The sequence below is a fragment of the Phoenix dactylifera genome, chromosome 9 (assembly GCF_009389715.1).
Source record: "Phoenix dactylifera cultivar Barhee BC4 chromosome 9, palm_55x_up_171113_PBpolish2nd_filt_p, whole genome shotgun sequence".
NCBI classification, from domain to species: Eukaryota; Viridiplantae; Streptophyta; class Magnoliopsida; order Arecales; family Arecaceae; genus Phoenix; species Phoenix dactylifera.
In genome coordinates, this window is record NC_052400.1 from 6,011,051 (window position 1) to 6,021,140 (window position 10,090).

Below are 10,090 nucleotides of genomic sequence, written 5' to 3' on the forward strand. Positions count from 1 at the left end.
GAATCCAAGGATTTCATTGCGTCCTCAAAGGTAGTTGAAGAGTCCTCTATAAGAAAAGTATAGAAGTCATCTCCAAATGTTTTCTCTACCCTGGATCTCTTACTCCTTCTAGGATCTGCTTCTACTTCTACTTCACTTGTCCTTACTTTACTAGAGCTACTAGCTATACCACTATCTACTCTAGTCTTAAGTGGAAAGGTGCCTTCAAAATATGTTGCATCTCTGGCTTCTATGATGGTGTTGTTACTAATATCACTTTCTTCTGAATTTATCACTAGAAATCTATTGGCATTACTATTGGCTGCATAACCTATGAATATGGCATCCACTGTTTTAGGCCCTATTTTCTTTCTCTTAAAATCAGGTATTTTAACTTTTGCCAAGCACCCCCACACTTTCAAATAGCTAAGATTAGGTTTTCTATGTTTCCAAACTTCATATGGTGTTAGATCATTATTTTTAGAGGGAATCCTATTAAGGATATAACAGGCTGAAACAAGAGCTTCCCCCCACAAATTTTCTGGCACTCCTGAGCTTATAAGCATGGAGTTCACCATATCCATTAAAGTCCTATTCTTCCTTTCTGCTACTCCATTTGATTGGGGAGAATAGGGTGCAGTCACTTCATGAATGATTCCATGATCTTCACAAAATTGAGTTATATCATTGGATGTATATTCACCTCCCCGATCTGATCTCAGAATTTTAATTTTCTTTTCTTGTTGGTTCTCAGCTTCGATCTTAAATATTTTAAATTTGCTGAGCACCTCATCCTTGGTTTTAATTAGATAGATATAACAGAATTTGGATAGATCATCTATGAAGGTCACAAAATATTTGTTACCTCCTCTAGAAGTTCTACCAGAGTCATAAACATCACTATGGATCAACTCTAATAGATCTGAATCCCTATTAACGGATTTAAAAGGCTTCCTAAGGAGTTTAGCTTCTACACAAATTTGACATTTCTCATGGTTCTTAAGATCACTTTTTGGTATTAGATTTAGGTTCATAAGTTTCTTAATTGAATTATAATTTACATGACCTAATCTACCATGCCAAATAGAAGGAGGTTCTATATTCATAATCAAATGATTTTCATTTATTAAAGGAGCTATTACATTCAACTTGAACAATCCTTCACTAAGGAATCCTTTTCCAATAAACATTACACCATGAGAAATTACAACCTTATTGGACTCAAAAACAAGACGAAAGCCTTGCTGGACAAGCAAGGAACCACTAATGAGATTTCTCCTAACAACTGGAACATGTTGGACGCCGTGCAGGGACAGGACTTTTCCAGATGTAAGCTTTAAGTCCACACGTCCTACTCCTAACACACGCGCCTCCGAGCTGTTTGCCATGATCACAGCTCCTCCACTTGAGATCTGGTAAGAAGAAAACCAGGAGCGATCCGAACAAATATGAATACCAGCTCCGGTATCAATCCACCAATCAAGTGCTTGTAAAGTCATGTTAACTTCAGGAGTGAAGGAAACAGACCTGAAAGCTGTCTCAGAGGAGCCAGCGCCGGAAGTCACCATGTTGACTTGAGCACTGGATGTGTGTGGACCCTTCTTCTTAGATTGAAGAGGTGCAGTTTTCTTATAGAAGCACTGGGGAGACAAATGGTTGGTCCGACCACACACATAACAGAAACGAGCACCACCTTCCTCTTTTTTCTTCTTCTGCTCCTGGGATTGAATAGGCTTCCCATTGTAGTGGTGGTTAGGGTTTCTAGGGTTGTAGGGTTTCTTCTTGAAATTCTTACGGAGGGGTCGGTTCTGATTTTTCTTAAGAGGAGCTTCTACATTATATGCATTATTTTTGGGTCCAGTAGAGGTATTATTTCTGAGCCTATGCTGCTCTTCAATCCTAATGGAGTTTAAGACTTGGGTTAGGGTGAGAACTCCTTGGGTATGGCTCAGGGTCTTGGCAAAATCAGACCAGAAAGTAGGTAGTTTATCTATCAGACAGGCTACCTGGAATGATTCATCCAAATTGGTTCCATTGGCCCTAAGCTGGTGGATCAGGGTTTTAAATTCATGAATTTGGTCATTCATAGGCTTTGAGTCCACCATCCTAAACTTATTGAAATCGGAGGCCTTGAACCTCTTTACCCCAGCATCATCAAGACCATATTTGCTATCTAGGGTGTCCCAGAGTTCTTTGGCACTCTTGGCTGTGTAATAGATATCATACAGCCTCTCAGAAAGAGCACCTAGAATTCTATGGATACAATGATAATCTATCTCATCAGGTGTCCTAGAGGGTGTGCTAGTGGAGGCAGAATGTTCAGTGTTGGAAGAGGTAGTTGGGTTGGACCCATTATCAACTTCGGTCGTACTTTCACCTATGACTGAGATTAACCCTAATGTGGTGAGCCAGAACCGCATTTGATTCTGCCACCTCCTAAAGTTATGGCCATCAAATTTTTCAGGTTTGGCACTAAGATGGTCACTAGTGTTTGAGGCCATAGGATCAGGGTTACAGAATAGTGACAGAAACCTGATTGAAGGCAAAAAATCTATGTCAAAAGGTTGCACTAATATTTATATTGAACTTTGGATGTCTAATTGATATATTCAAAAAACTAATAGCCAGATCAGCTCCAGATCGGTGGTGGAGCACTAGGCTCACTTAAGTACCAGCCTTTCTTAGGCACGTATGCCTTTTTGACAAGCTTTTCTTAGACACTATTAGTTAGTGGATATAATCACTAGAAATCACACAAATTCAATATTTAAAATAACCTAAATGCAAATTTAAACGAATTAACTAATTTTTGAATTTTTCGTTTGACCTTTCCGAATTAGTAACGATTGATTACTAAATTTAATTCTAGCAAAACAATTATTGTAATTGAAATCTAATTTATCAATTCAATAAATTATATATATTAGAATTGATTTATTTTCTTATTAGAATAATTAATTACTAATTTTGTAGCAAATCAATTATGTAATTAAGATGTCAATTCAATGAATTAAAAGATTTATTTCTTTATTAGAATAATTGATTGAGATCTAATAAGTCAATTCAATGAATTAAAAGATTTATTTCTTTATTAAAATAATTGATTGAGATCTAATAGGTCAATTCAATAGATTAATTATTATGTATCAACCAATTTCCGAATTTCCCGTTTGAATGGGATCTGAAAATTACTCCTTGAGGAGTCCAAATGGAGGTATAATAAACCTCTTGGAGGTTAACCAAATTATTACCTCTTTAGAATAATTTATTATTAATGATGTGCTAGCAAAAACAATTATTGCAATTAAAATCTAATATGCCACAATTGTAATAAAAAAAATTTAATTAATTATATATTACTAACAAAAGCAAATACTTCTTTGGATTGTTAGCAATAAATCATATAAATAAAAAATAAATCTATTAATTCAATTAAAGGAAAATCTTAAAGGGAATAATATACATGCGTATTATTCGGCATCCAAATAATTCTATTTCAATGCAAGATAAATCTATTCTAGCACAAAATAAATCTATGCATTTAATAAATTTATATTATAGAATTTCAAATCCTACAAATCTACTAATATTAAATTAAAAATAAAAGTAGAAGAAAGTAGCCTGATTGAAGGCAGGTCGAAGCGCGTAGACGCTGTCCCAAAGAAGTATTTGCCCCCACGTACGGGTCACCCGGCAATCCTTCTCGGAGATACGACGACCCTACAACTTCTTCTTCGGCACGTCTCGGAAGAAGTCAAAGCGAATCCGATCGGACTTGCAGATCCAGCAAAGAACGGAATGAAAAGAACTAAATAAACTGAATAAAAAATGTAAAAACAAAATTTCGAAGTGGCTAAGAGGGAGAAGAATTTTTCCAGAATTTTTTCACTATTTTTCTCAAATTTTTCGTGTACTCAAAGAGATGAAATCAAGGGGTTTAAATAGGGGTTTTTACAGGGGCAATTTGGTCTTTTGCGGACGCGTTTTCAAACGCGTCCGTTTTCAAATGCGTAACGCCCGCTGGGCGTTACCTTTTTCTCAAACGCGCACGCGGCCCGAGATTTTGGCCGCGTGCGCATTTAAGGTTTTTTTTTTTCAACATATATCATAATGCAAGCTAGGCTGTAGGACTACTGAAGACAGTGGAGTGATATGGTTAGATAACCATTGCATCAAATTCTTGGATTAGTATGAGTAACTTCATCTTTTAGATAGGCATGTCTCAGCAAATATACTTCTCTTATAAACCTAGTCATGTAGCTCTTAGCTGTAAGCACTACTATTGGCTGGTGTTTTCATTTTGTTGGCTGATTTGACAAGTCATTTTGTTATATCACTATTGCTAGAAAATAATGTTGCTCAACTTGCAAGTTTTCCTAGTGCTGAAGTGCTTCTTCTACTACACAAAACCCTGATTGCATCAATAAGAGCACTAACTAATGCAATATATAGGCTCCTATCCATTACTATCTGTCTTTGCTCTAGTGATATGGACTTTGCCATTGTCTTTACTTGTACCATGGAGCTTGGTTGTTCATACATGATGTCTACTAGCACTGTAAATAGTCAAGGCAATTCACTAATTAAATTGCTTTACCAAAAGAGAAGAAGTTATTGGATGCTAAGAGGTGAAAGGCTTAAGAAGGAGAAAGCTGTACGAACTACAACTTGCTCATAAGAAGCATACTACAACTTGCTCATAAGAAGCATACCCAAAAAGAGTATAACAATAATAATTAAATGGTGGTACATCTGGAGGGAGATTAGGAAGTATTAAAGCATGTCAAACTATTAGATGGATCTAAAATGGTGTTTCAAGAATAAAAGGAAAAAGGGAAGCAACAAGTTGGAGGATTGAAGCGAGGGCATTTTGGTAAAAAGAAATAGATAAAATCTTAATGGAATATTCTATAATTCAAAGCCTCCTCTTTTGTAGAATAGTACAGATCTTATTGGAAGTAGGAACAAATGGTATTATTGGATACTGCGGTTGAAGGCCGTTACTGTACATCTAATTGGTTCTTAAAGCAAGGCAAAGATATCGACATTTAGTTTTGGATATGCAGGAGAGATTTATTCTTAATTGCAATGTTAATCAAAAACTGATAATCTGAATGTGCACTTTGAAAGAACTAATTTTAGCACTTAATAATGCATGCGAGAAGCATGGCATATTTGGAGAGCTGCGAAAATTATGTTTTTGCTCTTGCACTTAAAAAAATACTGACCTACAATTAATGTTTTTCTCTGTTATTAAAGTCATATAGAAAATATAAAATAATGAATTTACATAGATTTTGTAATTTCATAGTTGTGCAAGGTTAATTTCAACTATTTTGCATTATAAGTAGCACTAGTATTTGTCATGTCAAATACACAAGCTTTTTTCTTTTGGTAAATAAATACACATGCTTTAGCCAAGCACATGTTAAAATATTTGCAGAAAAAAAAGAGAGAAAAATAATTTTATTTCTCTGTTCTATCATACTTAGTACATCTCAGGTGTTATATATAATCATATGCAAACTCAATACAAGAAAAATAATATAGGCTAATATAAGGTCATGCTAATAAAGAAAAATACTACTTACTAATACAAGTTGTTATATGATTCCTAAAATCACTCTAAAAAGATTATGCTAACAAAAAAAAGGCAATCGAAGGTCAACAATCCTCGTACAAGGAGGCACCATAGAAGAAGAGCAAGATACTTCGAACTGAATGGTGAAGAAGCTCGAGACAGTAAATAAAATTAGAGATAGAGAGAAAGGGGCCGAACGATGGTGATGAGAGATGATTAATTGAAGATTTGAAGTTGAAATAAAAATGGTGTAACGGAGCTGCAGATCCATTAGAAAACAAAGGATCTTCATGTATTAATCTATCAGAAATAAAGAATATGTAGATCTATTGTTGAGCACTTCGAATGTTAATTCACTAAAAAATAGAGGATCGGCAAGAAAACAGAAAATCTACGGATCAACCAAAAAATAGAGGATCTTCGGGTGTTGATTCGCCCAGAAATAGAGACCAATAGATCGGCAATAGGGTCTTCAATGCTTTTAAATATGGTAACGGCGACCAAAACAAAGACGAAAGAGATAGTGGCGGCAGATTAGGTGATCGGTGGCTCTGATACTATATTAAAATATTTGAAGAAGAAGAAGAAAACAAAGAAAAATAAAAGAGAGAAAAATAATTTTATTTCTCTGTTCCATCATATTCGATACATCTCAAAGGTTATAATACTCGTGTACAGACTTAATACAAAAATAATAATATAGGCTGTAAAAGATTATATTAAAAAAAATATTACTTGTTGATATAAATTGTCATGTGATCCCTAAAAATCACTCTAACATGATCATGCTAATAAATAAAAATAATACTGACTGATATAGGATCATGCTAATAAAGAAAAATATTATGGGTTGATACAGGTTATTATATGATCCTTAAAATTATACTAACAGGTCTCATCTAAAAAGCCTTTTAACAAAAGTTTATTATCGATAGACAAAATATTAATTAAGACTCTTCTATGATGTTTCGTACAAAGTAAACATTAGGATAAGAATAGAGAAAATTAATTTCATTGTTTTGAAGTCAGTTATATCTGATCCAACTTCAAGCCTTTCACACTATTAATAATACAAATTTATAAAATTATTTATTGTGAAAAGATGGGGTTGAACATGCTGCATAGGTAGAGTATAGAAAATTTTTGGGAATCAAGAGAAATTATTCCCTACATTGCATGCATCACATGATCTTTCCCACTACCAATCATAATTGTTCGCTCCTATAGACTCCATTCATCAAGCGTGCATCTTGGTGCAGAATTATAGAAATGAGCGCTTGTGATCGATATTGTGCACAACAATATGACGCACGTAGTATAGGGAATAAGTTATCAGTAATCAAATGCATAGCACATGAGATATGAGATTATTCCCTATGCTGTATGTGTTGGGAATCATTGCTTATCCTTATCCTTTAGTAATGATCAAGTCTTATCTTTTAGTGGGTGATAGTTATCCTTATCTTTTAGTAGTGATTAAGTCTTATCTTTTAGTAGGTGATAGTTATTCTTATCCTTCAGTAGTTATCAAGTCTTATCTTTTAGTAGGTATTGGTTTTTAAATTTGAGTAGGTATCAAACAACCCACCCATATGAACTCTATTTAAAGGGATCTTTGGTGTCTCCTTTAGTGTGGAGTGAGAAAAGAGAGAAAATGAGAGAGTGAGAGTTGTCCTTCTTGGTGAGGAGTGACGCCCCATTTGGGGGAGCTTTTGGAGGGCCAAAAAGCACTTTCTAGCCCTCTAAAAATATTTTTGGATGAAAAAGGGTATTTGGTAAAAATTTCAGAAAGCTCTTTTAGCTTTCTCAGAAAGCTAAAAACAGCTTTTTGAAAAAAATTTCGTTTTGGAACTTTTCGAAAAAGTTGTTTTGAGTTTTGTCAGCGAGTTATTCTTTTGTCCTTTTATAAATCTAAAAATCTGCTAGAGCCCTAACAAAAAATTCTAGTTGTGGATCAGACTTTTTTCCGTGCAAGAAAAGGTATTCTTATTTTATATTCTTATTTTATACCTTTATTATTGTATTATACTATAAATATAATATTATAGTACATTATATCATAATACATTAATATGTTATGTTAAATAATTTAATATTATGTTATATTATGAAAAAGTAATTTATGCTAATAATTATAATATTTTATACCTTTATTATTATATTATACTATAAATATAATATTATATTACATTATATCATAATACATTAATATATTATGTTAAATAATTTAATATTATGTTATATTATAGAAAATTAATTTACACCAATAATTATAATATTTTATACCTTTATTATTGTATTATACTATAAATATAATATTATATTACATTATATTATAATACATTAATATGTTATGTTAAATAATTTAATATTATTTTATATTATGGGAAATTAATGTACGCTACTAATTATAATATTTTGTACCTTTATTATTTTATTATACTATAAGTATAATATTATATTATATTATATCATAATACCTTGATATATTATGTTAAATAATTTAATATTATGCTATACTATACAATGTTGTATTACTATATTATAATAATATTATATTACATTACAATAATATTATACTATATCATATATTTATATATTAATATATGTTATATTTTATTATGCTCTGTTGCATAATACTATGCAATGTTCTTCATAATAATTTTGTCATACAAAAGTACTTTCTCAGTTTATTTACCAAATACATGTTAAAGTACCACAACACTTTAGAAATATAGTTACCAAACAACAAACAACTTTTTATAAAAGTTCTACTTCAGAAAGCTCTACTTCTAACAGCTCTATTTTCAAAAGCGCTACTGCCAATAGCTCTCCCCCAAATAGGGCCTAAGAGTATATTTTCTCTCTCCAAATTATTTTTTTAGTATCTCTTTTCTATTTTTTGTTTGGTGTTTGTTCATTATCTTAGGCTAGCATGGTCGATCTACTCCGCATAGCATGCCGTTCTATATGGTATCAGAGAGATAGGCTTGGAGATTGGTTATTCCTGTGTTCGTAGCTCGGTGTGGTTGAAGAGGTTCTAATAATCCGCTGTGGCAGTGAAAGCATATGGACTCCTATTTGGGATTTAAGAGGTGAATCATCATGGCTGAACCTACTACCATTTTTAGATTAGGATCAAAAAATTAAACAACACCAATTATGCGTATTAGAAGGCCTGCATCAAATCTTATTTGATCGGATAAGATTTATGAAAGATTGTGAATGAGATAGATATGGTGAAGCTACCAGAAACTCTTGACAATGCAGAAGTGAGGAAAAAATGGAAGATCGAAGCTGGAATTATTATGTATATTCTTAGGACTAATATAGATGAAGAAAATCATCAGCATATTCAAGATATAGAGGACCCAAAAATAGTATGGAAATTCTTGCTGCTCTCTACTCGAAGTCTAATGAGGCTCGGCTTCAAGTTTTAGAGAACGAGATTGTTGTTCTCAAATAAGATAATTTTACAATCTCCTAATATTTTCTTAAAAGAAAGAAATTGTTTGATGAGCTTGACATGCTTGATCCAAACTCTTATTATGATAAAAATAAACGGCATAGACTATATCCCCTCAAAAAGGAGAGGTCTTATTTTTTAGAAGTAAAAATAAAAATAAAAAGAGGAATAAAAAATTTAAAAATTCAAAAATAAGGCTAGTTGGAGAATTTGAGAAGGATAAAAATTCTAATCATAAGAAAAATTACAAATTTAAGAGGAATTGTCATAGGTGTGGAAAATTTGGCCACAGAATTCAAGATTGCAGAGTGAAGCTCAAACAATCTAATATTGCATCCTCTACTTTAGAGCATATGGGAGAGAAAAAAATTAGTAGTTGGGCTCACACTACTAGTATTGTTGATTCTAGTTGTCTTAATAACTAGAATGCACATATTTCTACTTCTTGACATGTCTCAGATATTGATTTTACTCATATTGGATTATTGATTTTGGGTGTTCTAATCATTTGACTGGTCATAGAGATATTTGATTTTCTACATGATTTTGGGTGTTCTGATGCTATTGCTATTCCTGATAATTAACTTTATTCTATCAAAAATATTAGTGATTTATCTCTTATATCATCTACTAGTTCTTCTGTTTTTGTAAATAATGTTTATTATGTGCCTAGTATGATGAAAAATTTGATTTGTATTTCACAAATCATGGACAAAGGGTATTTTGTTTTATTTGGACTTGACATTGTGGAGATTTTTGCTAATGTTAAAGCTTTTGGAAAGTTTTTACTCAAGGCAGGAAAATGAACAAGCTTTATGTCATGTCTGCTAGTAATTCTTATGTTGATCGAACTTTTAAGCATGATACCGCTAATTTATAGCATGCTAGATTGGCTCATGTGAATTATGACAGACTTCAAGATATGTAGAGTAGGGGACTAGTTAATGGGCTTCCCAAGATAAAGATCAATACTACCAGTATTTGCACTGAATGCCGATATGGAAAGATGCATAAGTTACTTTTTAACGAGAGCCAAACAAGATCTTCTCGGCCACTACAGTTGA